We start from the raw sequence: 20290 nt of genomic DNA, 5'->3' as shown, positions 1-20290 counted from the left end.
ATACTGTCTCCTTCTTATTGGGCTGTCCATTATCCCACCACAGGAGCCGGGAGTCTTATTTTCTTGGTAAATCTTTTGGAGGCTGCAGGTTTTAACAGAGAGACATGGACCACTGGATGCATGTGTAGAGAAGCAGGTAAAACCAGGTAATAAGAAACTGGGTTGACTTTATGGAGAATACAAAAAGGACAGGTCCATTATAACATGGTCCCAATTTAGTAGAGGGTTGTCACAGGGCAACAAGGAGTTAACATAACCTCACCTGAAGGAGGCAATTACATAATATAATGAATATATTTAAGGAAACAAGCTGTGTGTGTATTTTATCTTGATAAAGGTTGCAGGTCGACAGAAACGCATAGACAAACATTCCCTTTTTGTCCTGTGTGGGACAAAGATTGTGTTTACTTGAATACTCAATCAACCCCTAACACTTAAAAACTGTATCTCTAAGTGCTGGATTATAGCAGAGATTGACAACCTATTGTGAAGGACGCCAGAAGAGCGATACAACTTCTATGTGGATACATCACATTGTAATGAATGCAACCGCTAATACTGAGTGACGCTGACATTGACGTTATCATGTGACCTGGAACAAAAGGCAGTATTGGAGCAGTGAATAGAATAATCAATGGGAGGAAAGACAACTCCTTCAACAGCTTTGGAAAGGAGTTGTTGCAGCTAGTAGTGAAACTCCCCTGAAATCTATGATAACTATGATTCTACTATCTTGTTACTCAAAGGGGAATCGAAATACACGAAGTCGGAAAGTCAAAATACCGGCTTGACAAAGGATTTGAATTCTCTTTTGATTTCTGCCTTACCACAATATGGATATCCTTAAACATCAGGGGGTCGATCCGATAAAAATCGTCGCCCGCAAAAGTCGGCAACGCCAATATTTGCACGGGTTTGGTATCACATATACGGCTTAACCTAGAAGTTATGCGCGTATATTTCTGCCGTCGCCCGTAGTTTTTTGGGCCATAGGCAGGTAAACCAAACCAGCGCAGTTTGGTATCCAATATACAGCGTAAGGACTTATGTGGCGAAAATGGAGAAATCTTACTCCATTTTCACCTCGCCACAAAAAGCAGCCGTAAGAAGCCTTACGCTGAGTATTGGAGCCCTGTAACTCTCTAAACTAGCTACTAAATAAAACCTAACACCTAACGCATGCGCAATGTCTATCTAGCTGTCAACCGCGATCTGCTAAATAAAACCTAACACCTAACGCATGCGCAATGTCTATCTAGCTGTCAACCGCGATCTGCTAAATAAAACCTAACACCTAACGCATGCGCAATGTCTATCTACCTGTCAACCGCGATCCCCCGCCGCAATCCCTAATAAAATATTTAACCCCTAAACCGCCGCCATCTACATAAACTAACCGCCTACTGTGAGCCCCTAAAACCGCCGCCATCTACCTTATCTATCCCCTAATCTGACCCCTTACACCGCCGCCACCTATATAAAAATTATTAACCCCTAATCAAATCCCCCTATACCGCCGCCAGCTATATTAATATTATTAAACCCTAATCTAATCCCCCTAAAATAATTATCTCTATTACCAGCCCTTAAAAGGGCCTTTTGCTGGGCTTTGCCCCAAAGTAAACAGCTCTTTTGCCCTATAACCTGCCCTCCCTACGCCGCCGCCACCTATATTAATAGTATTAACCCCTAATGTAAGCCCCTTACACCGCCGCCATCTATATTAAAATTATTAACCCCTAATTTAATCTACCTACCCCGCCGCCAGCTATATTATCTATATTAACCCTAAGTATGTTATAGTTAATATAGTTATTACATTATATATATTAACTATATTAACCCTAATTATATTAGGGTTAATATAGTTACTATAGTATTTATATTAACTATATTAACTCTATCTAACCCTAACACCCCTAACTAAATTCTTATTAAATAAATCTAATTCATATTATAAGCAAAAATATTCCTATTAAAATCTAAATACTTACCTATAAAATAACCCCTAAGATAGCTACAATATAATTAATAATTACATTGTAGCTATGTTAGGGTTTATATTTATTTTACAGGTAAATTGTTAATTATTTTAACTAGGTATAATAGCTATTAAATAGTTATGAACTATTTAATAGCTACCTAGTTAAAATAATTACCCAATGACCTGTAAAATAAATCCTAACCTAAGTTACAAATACACCTACACTATCAATAAATTAAATAAACTACAAATATCTATCTAAAAATACAATTAAATAAACTAAACTAAATTACAAAAAATAAAAAAAAGATTACAAGATTTTTAAGCTAATTACACCTATTCTAAGCCCTCTAATAAAATAATAAAGCCCCCCAAAATAAAAAAATGTCCCTACCCTATTCTAAATTAAAAAAAGTTCAAAGCTCTTTTACCTTACCAGCCCTTAAAAGGGCCTTTTGTGGGGGCATGCCCCAAAGAAAACTGCTCTTTTGCCTGAAAAAAAACACACAATACCACCCCCCAACATTACAACCCACCACCCACATACCCCTAATCTAACCCAAACCCCCCCTTAAATAAACCTAACACTACCCCCCTGAAGATCTCCCTACCTTATCTTCATCACGCCGGGCCGAACTCCTCATCCGATCCGGGCGATGTCTATCCAAGCGGTAAAGAAGAAATCTTCATCCCGGCGATGTTTTTATCCAAGCGGCAGCAAAGTCTTCTTCCATCCGCCAGAATCTTCCATCAAGCGGCATCTTCAATCTTCTCTCCACCAATGCGGAGCATCCATCCCGGCCAATGACTGAACGACGAATGATATACCTTTAAATGACGTCATCCAAGATGGCGTCCGTCGAATTCCGATTGGCTGATAGGATTCTATCAGCCAATCGGAATTAAGGTAGAAAAATCTGATTGGCTGATTGAATCAGCCAATCAGATTCAAGTTCAATCTGATTGGCTGAACCAATCAGCCAATCAGATTGAGCTTGCGTTCTATAGGCTGATTGGAACAGCCAATAGAACGCGAGCTCAATCTGATTGGCTGATTGGTTCAGCCAATCGGATTGAACTTGAATCTGATTGGCTGAGTCAATCAGCCAATCAGATTTTTCTACCTTAATTCCGATTGGCTGATAGAATCCTATCAGCCAATCGGAATTCGACGGACGCCATCTTGGATGACGTCATTTAAAGGTACCTCATTCGTCGTTCAGTCGTCGGCCAGGATGGATGCTCCGCGTTGGTGGAGAGAAGATTGAAGATGCCACTTGATGGAAGATGCTGGCGGATGGAAGAAGACTTTGCTGCCGCTTGGATAAAAACATCGCCGGGATGAAGATTTCTTCTTTACCGCTTGGATAGACATCGCCCGGATCGGATGAGGAGTTCGGCCCGGCGTGATGAAGATAAGGTAGGGAGATCTTCAGGAGGGTAGTGTTAGGTTTATTTAAGGGGGGTTTGGGTTAGATTAGGGGTATGTGGGTGGTGGGTTGTAATGTTGGGGGGTGGTATTGTGTTTTTTTTTTCAGGCAAAAGAGCAGTTTTCTTTGGGGCATGCCCCCACAAAAGGCCCTTTTAAAGGCTGGTAAGGTAAAAGAACTTTGAACTTTTTTTAATTTAGAATAGGGTAGGGAAATTTTTTTATTTTGGGGGGCTTTATTATTTTATTAGGGGGCTTAGAATAGGTGTAATTAGCTTAAAAATCTTGTAATCTTTTTTTTATTTTTTGTAATTTAGTGTTTGTTTTTTTTTGTAATTTAGTTTAGTTTATTTAATTGTATTTTTAGATAGATATTTGTAGTTTATTTAATTTATTGATAGTGTAGGTGTATTTGTAACTTAGGTTAGGATTTATTTTACAGGTAATTGGGTAATTATTTTAACTAGGTAGCTATTAAATAGTTCATAACTATTTAATAGCTATTATACCTAGTTAAAATAATTAACAATTTACCTGTAAAATAAATATAAACCCTAACATAGCTACAATGTAATTATTAATTATATTGTAGCTATCTTAGGGTTTATTTTATAGGTAAGTATTTAGATTTAAATAGGAATATTTTAATTAATAATATTAATATTAGATTTATTTTAATAAGAGTTTAGTTAGATAGGGTTATTATACTTAATATATATATATAATATAATAACGATATTAACTATATTAACCCTAATACAATTAGGGTTAATATAGTTAATATATATAATATAATAACTATATTAACTATATTAACCCTAATATAATTAGGGTTAATATAGTTAATATAGCTGGCGGCGGTGTAGGGGGATTAGATTAGGGGTTAATACATTTATTATAGGTGGCCGCGGTGTAGGGGGATGTAGATTGTAGGCAAAAGAGCAGTTTACTTTGTGACAAAGCCCCGCCAAAAGCCCTTTTAAGGGCTGGCAAAAGAGCTGAATTCTTTGGGGCATGCCCCGCAAAAAGCCCTTTTAAGGGCTGGCAAAAGAGCTGTTACTTTGGGGCAATGCCACGCAAAAAGCCCTTTTCAGGGCTATTTGTAGGGTTAGACTTAGGTTTAGTGGTAGGGATAGTTTAGTATTTTAGGGGTTAAATAATTTAATATAGATGGCGGCGGGGTAGGGGGATTAGATTAGGGGTTAATAATTTTAAAATAGATAGCGGCGGGGTAGGGGCTCACTTTAGGGGGTAGGTAAGGTAGATGGCGGCGGTGTTAGGGGCTCACTTTAGGGGGTTATAGATTTAATATAGCTGGCGGCGGTTTAGGGGTTAATACGTATTTTATTGTTAGGCTAGTGAGGGGGGATAGCGGATAGAGGGTTAGACGTGTCGGGCTATGTTAGGGAGGCGTGTTAGACGTGTCGGGCTATGTTAGGGAGGCGTGTTAGACAGTGCGGGTGATTTAGACTTTAGTCAGGTTTTGTAGGCGCCGGCAGTTTCTAATGTGCCGTAAGTCACTGGCGACGCCAGAAATTTGTACTTGCGAAGATTTCTGGACATCGCTGGTTTATCCGACTTACGGCACTTTAGCATCTGACGGTGCCGTATATGGGATAGCTCGAGTTGCAAGCTGAAACTGCGGGCGACGCGGTTTCCCTCGCTTGCGCCACAAACTACGCCGTTTATCGGATCACGCCCCAGGACTATAGCATATAAGAGATACACTTAGGCCTAGATTTAGAGTTTGGCGGTAGCCGTGAAAACCAGCGTTAGAGGCTCCTAACGCTGGTTTTAGGCTACCGCCGGTATTTGGAGTCAGTCAGGAAAGGGTCTAACGGTCACTTTGCAGCGGCGACTTTTCCATACCGCAGATCCCCTTACGTCAATTGCGTATCCTATCTTTTCAATGGGATCTTTCTAACTCCGGTATTTAGAGTCGTGTCTGAAGTGAGCGTTAGAATTCTAACGACAAAACTCCAGCCGCAGAAAAAAGTCAGTAGTTAAGAGCTTTCTGGGCTAACGCCGGTTTATAAAGCTCTTAACTACTGTGCTCTAAAGTACACTAACACCCATAAACTACCTATGTACCCCTAAACCGAGGTCCCCCCACATCGCCGCCACTCGATTAAAATTTTTTAACTGCTAATCTTCCGACCGCCACCTACGTTATACTTATGTACCCCTAATCTGCTGCCCCTAACACAGCCGACCCCTATATTATATTTATTAACCCCTACCCTGCCCCCCACAACGTCGCCGCCAGCTACCTACAATAATTAACCCCTAATCTGCCGACCGCAAAGAGCCGCCACCTACGTTATCCTTATGTACCCCTAATCTGCTGCCCCTAACACCGCCGACCCCTATATTATATTTATTAACCCCTAATCTGCCCCCCTCAACGTCGCCTTCACCTGCCTACACTTATGAACCCCTAATCTGCCGAGCGGACCGCACCGCTACTATAATAAAGTTATTAACCCCTAATCCGCCTCACTCCCGCCTCAATAACCCTATAATAAATAGTATTAACCCCTAATCTGCCCTCCCTAACATCGCCGACACCTAACTTCAAGTATTAACCCCTAATCTGCCGACTGGAGCTCACCGCTATTCTAATAAATGTATTAACCCCTAAAGCTAAGTCTAACCCTAACACTAACACCCCCCTAAGTTAAATATAATTTAAATCTAACGAAATTAATTAACTCTTATTAAATAAATTATTCCTATTTAAAGCTAAATACTTACCTGTAAAATAAATCCTAATATAGCTACAATATAAATTATAATTATATTATAGCTATTTTAGGATTTATATTTATTTTACAGGTAACTTTGTATTTATTTTAACCAGGTACAATAGCTATTAAATAGTTAAGAACTATTTAATAGCTAAAATAGTTAAAATAATTACAAAATTACCTGTAAAATAAATCCTAACCTAAGTTACAATTAAACCTAACACTACACTATCAATAAATTAATTAAATAAAATACCTACAATTATCTACAATTAAACCTAACACTACACTATCAATAAATTAATTAAATACAATACCTACAAATAAATACATTTAAATAAACAAACTAAAGTACAAAAAATAAAAAAGAACTAAGTTACAAAAAATAAAAAAATATTTACAAACATTTGAAAAAAAATTAAAACAATTTTAAACTAATTACACCTACTCTAAGCCCCCTAATAAAATAACAAAGACCCCCAAAATAAAAAAAATGCCCTACCCTATTCTAAATTACAAAAGTTCAAAGCTCTTTTACCTTACCAGCCCTGAACAGGGCCCTTTGCGGGGCATGCCACAAAGAATTCAGCTCTTTTGCCTGTAAAAAAACACATACAATACCCCCCCCCAACATTACAATCCACCACCCACATACCCCTAATATAACCCAAACCCCCCTTAAATAAACCTATCACTAAGCCCCTGAAGATCTTCCTACCTTATCTTCACCTCGCCGGGTATCACACCGATCGGTCCTGGCTCCAAAATCTTCATCCAACCCAAGCGGGGGCTAGACATCCATCATCCGGCGGCTGAAGAGGTCCAGAAGAGGCTCCAAATCTTCATCCTATCCGGGAAGAAGAGGCGATCCAGACCGGCAACCATCTTGATCCAAGCGGCATCTTCTATCTTCATCCGATGAGGACCGGCTCCATCGTGAAGACCTCCAGCGTGGATCAATCTTCTTCCGACGACGTCCAACTGAAGAATGACGAATCCTTTAAATGACGTCATCCAAGATGGCATCCCTCGAATTCCGAATGGCTGATAGGATTCTATCAGCCAATCGGAATTAAGGTAGGAAAATTCTGATTGGCTGATGGAATCAGCCAATCAGAATCAAGTTCAATCCGATTAGCTGATCCGATCAGCCAATCAGATTGAGCTCGCATTCTATTGACTTCTTCCCGGATAGGATGAAGATTTTGGAGCCTCTTCTGGACCTCTTCAGCCGCCGAATGATGGATGTCTAGCCCTCGCTTGGGTTGGATGAAGATTTTGGAGCCAGAACCGATTGGTGTGATACCCGGCGAGGTGAAGATAAGGTAGGAAGATCTTCAGGGGCTTAGTGTTAGGTTTATTTAAGGGGGGTTTGGGTTAGATTAGGGGTATGTGGGTGGTGGATTGTAATGTTGGGGGGTATTGTATGTGTTTTTTTACAGGCAAAAGAGCTGAATTCTTTGTGGCATGCCCCGCAAAGGGCCCTGTTCAGGGCTGGTAAGGTAAAAGAGCTTTGAAATGTAGTAATTTAGAATAGGGTACGGCATTTTTTTTATTTTGGGGGTCTTTGTTATTTTATTAGGGGGCTTAGAGTAGGTGTAATTAGTTTAAAATTGTTGTAATTTTTTTCTAATGTTTGTAAATATTTTTTTTATTTTTTGTAACTTAGTTCTTTTTTATTTTTTGTACTTTAGTTTATTTAGTTTATTTAATTGTATTTATTTGTAGGAATTGTATTTAATTTATTTATTGATAGTGTAGTGTTAGGTTTAATTGTAGATAATTGTAGGTATTTTATTTAATTAATTTATTGATAGTGTAGTGTTAGGTTTAATTGTAACTTAGGTTAGGATTTATTTTACAGGTAATTTTGTAATTATTTTAACTATTTTAGCTATTAAATAGTTCTTAACAATTTAATAGCTATTGTACCTGGTTAAAATAAATACAAAGTTACCTGTAAAATAAATATAAATCCTAAAATAGCTATAATATAATTATAATTTATATTGTAGCTATATTAGGGTTTATTTTACAGGTAAGTATTTAGCTTTAAATAGGAATAATTTATTTAATAAGAGTTAATTTATTTAGTTAGATTTAAATTATATTTAATTTAGGGGGGTGTTAGGGTTAAAGTTAGACTTAGCTTTAGGGGTTAATAAATTTATTAGAGTAGCGGTGAGCTCCTGTCGGCAGATTAGGGGTTAATACTTGAAGTTAGGTGTCGGCAATGTTAGGGAGGGCAGATTAGGGGTTAATACTATTTCTTATAGGGTTATTGAGGCGGGAGTGAGGCGGATTAGGGGTTAATACATTTATTATAGTAGCGCTCAGGTCTGGTCTGTAGATTAGGGGTTAATAAGTGTAGTTAGGTGGAGGCGACGTTGGGGGCGGCAGATTAGGGGTTAATAAATATAATATAGGGGTCGGCGATGTTAGGGCAGCAGATTAGGGGTACATAGGGATAATGTAGGTGGCGGGGGTGTACGGAGCGGCAGATTAGGGGTTAAAAATAATATGCAGGGGTCAGCGATAGCGGGGACGGCAGATTAGGGGTTAATAAGTGTAAGGTTAGGGTGTTTAGACTCGGGGTACATGTTAGAGTGTTAGGTGCAGACGTAGGAAGTGTTTCCCCATAGCAAACAATGGGGCTGCGTTAGGAGCTGAACGCGGCTTTTTTGCAGGTGTTATGTTTTTTTTTCAGCTCAAACAGCCCCATTGTTTTCTATGGGGGAATCGTGCACGAGCACCTTTTTTAAGCTGGCCGCGTCCGTAAGCAACTCTGGTATCGAGAGTTGCAGTGGCAGTAAATATGCCTGTACGCTCCCTTTTTGGAGCCTAACGCAGCCATTCTGTGAACTCTCAATACCAGAGGTATTTAAAAGGTGCGGCCAGAAAAAAGCCAGCGTTGGCTACGCGGGTCGTTACCGACAAAACTCTAAATCTAGCCGTTAGATAGTGTAATCCATTTAATGGAATATTTTTACAATTTTTTCTTACCTGAAGCACTTCAGTAATTCATTGATTATCTAATAAATGTATTTAATTTTATAAAACTATTTATTTAATCTTATTTAGTATAAAATATGTATTGATCTTTACTCTATTATTATTATTAATTTATTTAGGCCTAGATTTGGAGTTTGGCGTTAGCCGTGAAAGCCAGCGTTAGAGGCTCCTAACGCTGGTTTTAGGCTACCTCCGGTATTTGGAGTCACTCAAAATAGGTTCTAACGCTCACTTTTCAGCCGCGACTTTTCCATACCGCAGATCCCCTTACGTCAATTGCGTATCCTATCTTTTCAATGGGATTTTTCTAACTCCGGTATTTAGAGTCGTGTCTGAAGTGAGCGTTAGACATCTAACGACAAAACTCCAGCCGCAGGAAAAAAGTCAGTAGTTAAGAGCTTTCTGGGCTAACGCCGGTTCATAAAGCTCTTAACTACTGTACTCTAAAGTACACTAACACCCATAAACTACCTATGTACCCCTAAACCGAGGTCCCCCCCCATCGCCGCCACTCGATTAATTTTTTTTAACCCCTAATCTGCCGACCACCACCTACGTTATACTTATGTACCCCTAATCTGCTGCCCCTAACACCGCCGACCCCTATATTATATATATTAACCCCTAATCTGCCCCCCTCAACGTCGCCTCCACCTGCCTACACTTATTAACCCCTAATCTGCCGAGCGGACCGCACCGCTACTATAATAAAGTTATTAACCCCTAATCCGCCTCACTAACCCTATAATAAATAGTATTAACCCCTAATCTGCCCTCCCTAACATCGCCGACACCTAACTTCAATTATTAACCCCTAATCTGCCGACCGGAGCTCACCGCTATTCTAATAAATGTATTAACCCCTAAAGCTAAGTCTAACCCTAACACTAACACCCCCCTAAATTAAATATAATTTTAATCTAATGAAATTAATTAACTCTTATTAAATAAATTATTCCTATTTAAAGCTAAATACTTACCTGTAAAATAAATCCTAATATAGCTACAATATAAATTATAATTACATTGTAGCTATTTTAGGATTAATATTTATTTTACAGGTAACTTTGTATTTATTTTAACCAGGTACAATAGCTATTTAATAGTTAAGAACTATTTAATAGCTAAAATAGTTAAAATAATTACAAATTTACCTGTAAAATAAATCCTAACCTAAGTTACAATTAAACCTACCACTACACTATCAATAAATTAATTAAATAAAATACCTATAATTATCTACAATTAAACCTAACACTACACTATCAATAAATAAATTAAATACAATACCTAAAAATAACTACAATGAAATAAACTATCTAAAGTACAAAAAATAAAAAAGAACTAAGTTACAAAAAATAAAAAAATATTTACAAACATAAGAAAAATATTACAACAATTTTAAACTAATTACACCTACTCTAAGCCCCCTAATAAAATAACAAAGCCCCCCAAAATAAAAAAATGCCCTACCCTATTCTAAATTACTAAAGTTCAAAGCTCTTTTACCTTACCAGCCCTGAACAGGGCCCTTTGAGGGGCATGCCCCAAGAAGTTCAGCTCTTTTGCCTGTAAAAAAAAACATACAATACCCCCCCCCCCAACATTACAACCCACATACCCCTAATCTAACCCAAACCCCCCTTAAATAAACCTAACACTAAGCCCCTGAAGATCTTCCTACCTTGTCTTCACCCTGCCAGGTTCACCGATCGGTCCAGAAGAGCTCCTCCGATGTCCTGATCCAAGCCCAAGCGGGGGGCTGAAGAGGTCCATGATCCGGCTGAAGTCATCATCCAAGCGGGAGCTGAAGAGGTCCATGATCTGGCTGAAGTCTTCATCCAAGCGGGGCAGAAGAGGTCTTCCATCCGATTGAAGTCTTCATCCAAGCGGGATCTTCTATGGTCATCCATCCGGAGCGGAGCGGCAGGATCCTGAAGACCTCCGACGCGGACCATCCATCCTGGCCGACGACTGAACGACGAATGACGGTTCCTTTAAATGACGTCATCCAAGATGGCGTCCCTCGAATTCCGATTGGCTGATAGGATTCTATCAGCCAATCAGAATTAAGGTAGGAATATTCTGATTGGCTGATGGAATCAGCCAATCAGAATCAAGTTCAATCCGATTGGCTGATCCAATCAGCCAATCGGATTGAACTTGATTCTGATTGGCTAATTCCATCAGGTAGGGTAGGGCATTTTTTTATTTTGGGGGGCTTTGTTATTTTATTAGGGGGCTTAGAGTAGGTGTAATTAGTTTAAAATTGTTGTAATATTTTTCTTATGTTTGTAAATATTTTTTTATTTTTTGTAACTTAGTTCTTTTTTATTTTTTGTTCTTTAGTTAGTTTATTTAAATGTATTTATTTGTAGGTATTGTATTTAATTAATGTATTGATAGTGTAGTGTTAGGTTTAATTGTAGGTAATTGTAGGTATTTTATTTAATTAATTTAATGATAGTATAGTGTTAGGTTTAATTGTAACTTAGGTTAGGATTTATTTTACTTGTACCTGGTTAAAATAATTACAAAGTTGCCTGTAAAATAAATATTAATCCTAAAATAGCTACAATGTAATTATAATTTATATTTTAGCTATATTAGGATTTATTTTACAGGTACGTATTTAGATTTAAATAGGAATAATTTATTTAATAAGAGTTAATTTATTTCGTTAGAATAAAATTATATTTAATTTAGGGGGGTGTTAGTGTTAGACTTAGCTTTAGGGGTTAATACATTTATTAGAATAGCGGTGAGCTCCGGTCGGCAGATTAGGGGTTAATGTTTAAAGTTAGGTGTCGGCGATGTTAGGGAGAGCAGATTAGGGGTTAATACTATTTATTATAGGGTTAGTGATGCGGATTAGGGGTTAATAACTTTATAATAATAGCGGTGCGGTGCGGTCGGCAGATTAGGGGTTAATGAGTGTAGGCAGGTGGAGGCGACGTTGTGGGGAGCAGATTAGGGGTTAATAAATATAATATAGGGGTCGGCGGTGTTAGGGGCAGCAGATTAGGGGTACATAAGGATAATGTAAGTAGCGGCGGTTTACGGAGCGGCAGATTAGGGGTTAAAAATAAAATGCAGGTGTCAGCGATAGCGGGGACGGCAGATTAGGGGTTAATAAGTGTAAGGTTAGGGGTGTTTAGACTCGGGGTACATGTTAGGGTGTTAGGTGCAGACTTAGGAGGTGTTTCCGCATAGCAAACAATGGGGCTGCGTTAAGAGCTGAACGCGGCTTTTTTGCTGGTGTTAGGTTTTTTTTCAGCTCAAACAGCCACATTGTTTTCTATGGGGGAATCGTGCACAAGCACGTTTTTGAGGCTGGCCGCTTGCGTAAGCAACTCTGGTATTGAGAGTTGAAGCTGCGTTAAAAATGCTCTACGTTCCTTTTTTGGAGCCTAACGCAGCCTTTATGTGGACTCTCAATACCAGAGTTATTTTTATGGTGCGGCCAGAAAAAAGCCGGCGTTAGCTACGCGGGTCCTTACCGACAAAACTCCAAATCTAGGCCTAAGATTGTTATTGTTTTTATATACCACCTATGTTCATAGCACTGTGTAACGTGTTAGTACTCTACAAATGCCTGATAATAATAATAATGGGCAAATTAAACCAAAGGCATGAGATCAGACCAATTGTTTTGGGAGGAATTTGTATAATTTTGAAACAAAACTTCCAAAACTTTGAAACAAACTGGGTTCCTCTGTGAGGTGTTATAATAAATATGTCTTTTTAAAAAATTTAGTAAACTACTTTATATAATCATATCTAATGTATTCCCTACCAGAGCAATGTATCAAGGTGTAGTATTATTCTATGAAATAAAATGAAGCTCAGTGAACTCAGAAATAAAATGATAAAGGATCAGGATTTCTCAGCCTCCAACACAAAAACACATGCTCTGGCCAGCTGGAGGACCAGCAGTCTTAGAATCAATGGTTTTGGGAACAGCAATCATGGGAGGACTTCAGATGATATCAGTGCAGTAAGGAAATGGACCAAGAGTTTGACAGTTCTGAGTAAAGCAACATTATCCATCAATAGATCCCTGAAAACAAATATTAAGTAATACCAAACAGGCGAATCAATGTAAATGGTACTGTACATACTGGTTTCATGTTATAGTATTGTATTATTTTAATACTTTTTCACCTTCTGCATATGACTGTATTTAAAATAGTACATGGTTAATGGGACAGTCTACACCAGAATTGTTATTGTTTAAAAATATAGACAAGGCCTTTACTACCCATTCCCCAGCTTTGCACAACCAACAATGTTAAATTAATGTACTTTATAACATTTAAACCTCTAAATTTATGCTTGTTTTTAGCTTTTCACAACAAAAGACTGCTAATTCATGTGAGTCATATAGATAACATTGTGCTCCCTTCAGTGGAGTTGTGCATGACACTGCACTAATTGGCTAAAATGCAAGTCAATAGATAATAAATAAATAGCCATCTGATAAGGGTGCAGTCTGCAGAGGCTTAGATACAAGGTAATCACAGAGGTAAAAAGTATATTAATGTAACAATGTTGGCTGTGCCAAACGGGGGAATGGATAACAAAGGGATTATCTATCTTTTTAAACAATAACAATTTTGGAGTAGACTGTCCCTTTAAGTATATATTGTTTCTACTGTGTAAAGCATTTAATTTGTATATTTATGTTTTATTAACAAAGAAAAACACATTGCCCATCCACCCATCATTTAAGTCTCTGAAGTGGCCCAATTCTCCACATGAAAACCTCAATGTTTATTTTATCATTGTTTATTTATTATACCAAACATATGAACAATCTTCAAATATGCATATTTCCATTGTAGGAAATTCATTACACTCTGGTCCTTGTAGTTTCTGTCATGAATATATCATGAATATACAATTCATTGCTTTCAGCCATCTTGATAATTCACTGAATGATGTTGCCTGGCAAAGTATTAATGAGTCTCTTCCCATATTCATTGAAATACTTCAGATTGAATTATTACCATCTTTAGAAAACCCAGAAGTGTCTCCTGAGGCTGTATTTTATATAGCTTGTAAAGTTCCTATTATTATACATGGGAAATCACCACCTAAACGATCAATTTAGGGTAATGCTAAACAACTAGGATAAAAAAACATTTTACAAACATTTAGTATAATATAAATGTATAATTTTTATACACAAAGGACCAGATTACGAGTGGAGCTCAGGTTAAATTATGCTGCTATTACAAGTTGAAAGTAAAAGCGATTGATTGAGCGCAATTGTGATTTACGCTAGAATGATTACGTGTCCTTAGAACTGTGGTTGACTGTTTTGCGAAACATAAAAGTGTTACAAAACACATAAAAAATACATTACAAAGTACAGTTACACTCATTATAACACCATCTAATCAAAATGATTCAATAAAAAATATTGCAAAAAAAAGTTATAAGGGCTCAAAGATAGGAGATCTCAGGTGTTAAAGGAAAAAAAGGCAGGCAAAGGGCTTTAACATTGAGATGCATACATATACATCTCAAAAGATGTATATGTATGTGTGTATATACAGTGTGTGTATATATATATATATATATATATATATATATGTCTATATATGTGTACATATGTATTTATAAGTGTATATATGTATTTACAGACATATTCAGTATAGACATATAAACACAAAAATACATATGTACACATATATAGAAGTGCATTACTGCAATCTGCAGTTGCAGTACATAAAAACATGAAAAAAAACTATATATGTAATATTCATATTTAATAAAGGTTTTTAAGTACTATAAATATTTCACATTCCAATGTTCTGCACATATCAGAATACGTTCTATGTATTTATAAATAGATATTCCAATATAAATCTGTATATATCTATACCTATATATAATCATCTATGTATATATATATATATATATATATATATATATATATATATATATATATATATATATATATATATATATATATATATATATAACTTCAAAACTTAATAAGAAAAGAGACAAGCGCAAAAAGCCAAACTTAGAAAATTGCGTGGGTGTCCCTAAAGAAGTCAATGGAGAAAAAGTGGAAACAAAAGCTAACACCCCATTCTTGTGCAAACCCGATCGCATATTCTTATGTGCGCCATATATATATATATATTACAAAAAGAGTACTGGGAGAGGATTGCTGAAACCTTCCTGTTTAAACAGGACAGGAAATTTATAGTTTAAAGATCTAGGCGGTAGTTATCCATTTCTAGATCAGGTGCAGACCCCCAAAAACAATTATAACTTCAAAACTTAATAAGAAAAGAGAAATACCACAGTAGAGCTATATGAGATACTGTGTAAAGATGGGGGATTTCAGCACTCAATAGAACTCCATTTTACCCAATTAGGTGTTTGACTGGGAGCTATCAAGAAACATACACACGGATGCACATGAGTTCAGATAACACGACAAATTTATTTACAGAGTAACAAACATACTGAAAAGACATTTGCATATTGTTTAGGTACTAAAGAAAATATATTACTACCACTGCAGTGGAATATTTATCAATCATAATATATTACTAGAACAGCAATTTTTATAACAACATTATATTGACTCCTGTAAAGCAAGAAATAGTGTAGCTATGGCCATACAGATTTTCTTATGATCATATATACGACCTGTTTTAAAGTCCTCCTTATGGTTAGCAAATAGGAAGAAACCACAGGTTCGTGGAAAATCCGTTTCTGCCTGGGCCCAGGTTCCAGATGAAAAGAAGCATGTTAAAGGGAAATTTTTCCAAGGCTCATTCTTTGCTTTTAATCAAGGCCTTTTTGATAGGACTTGTATGCTAGAACTCCGAGGTAAAAACGTCCTCTCTAGCTAGCATAGAAATACGATACTTAGTTGAGAAATACCGTTGTTGCTTGTAACCCAAAACAAATGCAGCTTTCCAGGAAACTGCGGTAGGTAGCGATCCGAGTGTCTGCATCAATACACTCCTCCGGACTTCTGTGATTTAGTAACAGTCCGGGTATCTGTGTTAGTGCTCACCTCCGGATTCACCTTGTGTCCGCAATTAAAAAACCACAGTCACCAGTTCGGGCATGAGTAACGAAGTTACGTGCAGGGTCGGGACAGGTACTTCCGACATCAAACTGCTTTCTGCCTCCACTTCAAAGTCATATCACCTTCGCTTACAGGGATCTTGACTGCATCGGATAGCAGGTATTAACCTTCATAGAAATCGTCCGAACTTGAGTAGACTTAAGTAGGTGTCTGTCTGTTGACGCGCGTTTCGCCCCACAATGCTCAGCGAAAGCTAGGGCCTCATCAGGACTACCTGACACCTGTGTCTCCTACCTATTATTGGATTCTTTTCAAGGGGGTGTGTTTAATCTCAGTAAATAGACATTTACAATTGGTTTTAAATAAACAAGCCTCCAGAGAGACTGACCAATTATTAGGAGAGTGAAATTTGATACAAATGTATCTAAACCTGCCGCGATTACACAGAACTCATGTGCTCCGCTAAAGAAACATTGCCATCTTTTATAACACTAGGTTAGACAGAGAAAAAAGAGAGAACTAAGATAGAGCAGTCATTTGTAATGGAAGGTATTAGTTTTTATTTGATAAAGAATATTTATTGATTTAAAAGATTTTTTTCTGGCAAGAAACATTTCAGTTTGATTATCCTTAGTTCCAAAACTTAGCCCAAAAATGAAGCATATTCTATTCTTTCATTTAGACCCTTAGGAGTCATTGTTTTTAATGTATATGTCCACCTGGCTTCTTTTCTAAGTAGGCATTTATCTTCATCCCCTCCTCTTCCATTTGTAATCCCTATATCAATTGCTATAAATTTTAAGGATACAGTGCTACTTTTATGTACCTCTTTAAAGTGACGAGCTACACTTGTATCCCTTTCATAGAGAATGTCATCCCTGTGCTCCTGCACTCTGTCCTTGAACATTCTTTTCATTTTTCCAACATAGAACAGAGGGCAGGAGCACTGTAAGAGATAGACAACCCCTACTGTGTTGCAATTTGCAAAATGTCTTATATCAAAACTTTTACCTGTGTTAGTACAGAATGTTTTGCTTTTTAGGATATATGGACAGTAGACACAATGTCCACAAGGATAGGTGCCTTTAACCTGTTGATGTTTATTTAACCAGGTTGTTTCAGTCTGTGATCTGACAAATCTACTTTTGACTAATTTGTCTTTGAGATTTGGTGATTTTTTTAGCTGTCATCAGTGGGTATTGTCTTACCTTATCTGCTATTTTTTCATCTAAAGTTAGGATATGCCATTTCTGTGCCAATATGAATCTAATATTATGCCACTGGCAATTATAAGTTGTAATAAACCTTAAGTTACTATCAACTTTTTTCTCTTTTTTCGAATATAGGAGGTCATCCCTATTCATTTTCCTTACTTTATTAAGGGTATGTCTAATCAACTTTCGTGAATATCCCCTTTCTATGAATCTTTGACACATCTGATCAGCATGATGGTTGAATTTTGTCCTAGAAGAACAATTTCTTTTTAGTCTCAGTAGTTGACTGTAAGGTATACCTTTTTTCAGAGGTTCTGGGTGACTACTGGATGCTTCCAGGATACTATTCGTTGCTGTACTTTTTCGGTAATTCCAGAGAAGAAGAAGGTGGTCTAGATTTTCTAGAAGAATGGAATGGTAAACTATCTACTTGTGCACTTGATATGATTGACATGTTGATTAAAAGAAACCATAAGAGGTTAGATAAAATTAAAGATGACGTAGAACAAGCATTACAGGTTGTAAATAAATTTGAGAATGATCCTAACTTTGCAAAATTAAATGAAGAAACTAAAACACACATCTCTAGGTTACAAGCAGAAATAAAAGTGAGGAAATGTAGAAAATTGCATAGAGATCAGGAAGACTATCAAAATAAAAAAGTTTATGTCTATAAGTTTGATAAGGGTTCTTACGACTCAGGCACCGATGCATCAGATCTAGAAACAGATACTGAAAGACAGTCAAAAAACGATGGAGGTTCTGGGTTACAAACCACAGATATAGGAGGAGAGGGGGGAGAAAGAGGAGGTGGAATAAGGAGTATGAATCAGCAAGAGAGAAGATACCCTCAACGAAATCAGAGAGGGAGAGGGGAGAATCAAAGACAAGGGATGAGAAACAGGGGGAGACCACGAAGAAGGCCATATCAGGGATATTACAAAACTGAGGTTGAAAGTAATCTACAAATTATAAATCTCTCCTCTTTTAAGCTAAATTTAACACACATTGAGGTTCTAAGAAAAGGACTAACCTTTTGCCCATCAAATAAACTAAGAAAGTTTGAACTAGTAAAGAATCTTCACCTTTTTGCTAGAAAAATAGTTTTACATTATACTATGCATCAGCATAAATCTGAACAGAAAAAAGATGAGGAAACTATAAAGGTGCTTGAGTCCCTCTTGAATGAAAATGAAGACAGGGAAAGACTTGTGAAAGGTTGCAGTGATTTAAAAACAAATCTGCAACCTAAATCAACATATATGCCCTCGCTAGCACAGGTTCCCATTGTCTCAATGTTTGTTAAAGCGGTTGAAAGGGAAATTGAAAAATTACCTGACGACTGGATTCAATCTGATAACTTAAGTTTCAAAGAGAGACAAGCATTAAAAGAACTAAGTACAGCAAAAGGGGTAATCTTTAAGCCAGCCGATAAGGGCGGAAATCTAGTCCTCCTAGATGAGTCCTATTATCTTAATGAGGTAAAGAGACAATTAAACGATAGATCACAGTATGAAAAACTTTCAAGATATCCCATGATATTAATGAAGTCCAAACTTAATAGAATCTTACAAGATGCTAAGATGGATGGTCTCATATCTGTAAAGGGATTCCAATTTCTCAGCCCAATTCACCCTGTTATGCCCACTTTCTATGTAATTCCAAAAATACACAAGAATCCTACCAGTCCCCCTGGGAGACCAATTGTCTCGGGGATTGGTGGCATTAGTGAGCATATTGGTGAATATGTAGACATTTTTCTCAGACCTTTCCTTCTCTCCCTCCCCTCCTATGTAAAAGACACAGCTGACCTCCTAAGGAAGTTAGATGACATATCAGTAAAAAGAGAAACAATCTTGGTGTCTTTAGACGTTGAAAGTCTCTATTCCTCGATACCGCATACAATAGGGATAGAAGCATCAAAACAATTCCTTAAAACAAGAGGACCAGAGAGTGATAGACATACAGCTTTCATTGTTGATCTGCTACATTTTTATTTTGAATAATAATGTCTTCCAATTTGACAATTCTATCTATAGACAGGTCAGGGGGACAGCCATGGGAGCAGTTTGTGCTCCGACATATGCATGTCTCCACTTGGGAGCATGGGAGTTGGACATATTTGAAGAATATGGTGAGGTGTTTGACTCCCATGTTTCCTTGTGGATTAGGTATGTGGATGACATACTCATGCTATGGGATGGCCCCCTGACCTGTCTTCACAAATTTGTCTCTAACTTAAATAAAAACAATCGCAACATACTTCTAATGTATGCTTTAAGCACCAAAGAGCTGCCGTTCCTAGATTTAGTGATTAAAAAAGAAGGTAATAAAATTTCTACTGAGAATTACCAAAAAAGTACAGCAACGAATAGTATCCTGGAAGCATCCAGTAGTAACCCAGAACCTCTGAAAAAAGGTATACCTTACAGTCAACTACTGAGACTAAAAAGAAATTGTTCTTCTAGGACGAAATTCAACCATCATGCTGATCAGATTTGTCAAAGATTCATAGAAAGGGGATATTCACGAAAGTTGATTAGACATACCCTTAATAAAGTAAGGAAAATGAATAGGGATGACCTCCTATATTCGAAAAAAGAGAAAAAAGTTGATAGTAACTTAAGGTTTATTACAACTTATAATTGCCAGTGGCATAATATTAGATTCATATTGGCACAGAAATGGCATATCCTAACTTTAGATGAAAAAATAGCAGATAAGGTAGGACAATACCCACTGATGACAGCTAAAAAATCACCAAATCTCAAAGACAAATTAGTCAAAAGTAGATTTGTCAGATCACAGACTGAAACAACCTGGTTAAATAAAAATCAACAGGTT

The sequence above is a fragment of the Bombina bombina genome, chromosome 1 (assembly GCF_027579735.1).
Source record: "Bombina bombina isolate aBomBom1 chromosome 1, aBomBom1.pri, whole genome shotgun sequence".
NCBI lineage: Eukaryota > Metazoa > Chordata > Amphibia > Anura > Bombinatoridae > Bombina > Bombina bombina.
This window is presented reverse-complemented; position numbering follows the sequence as displayed.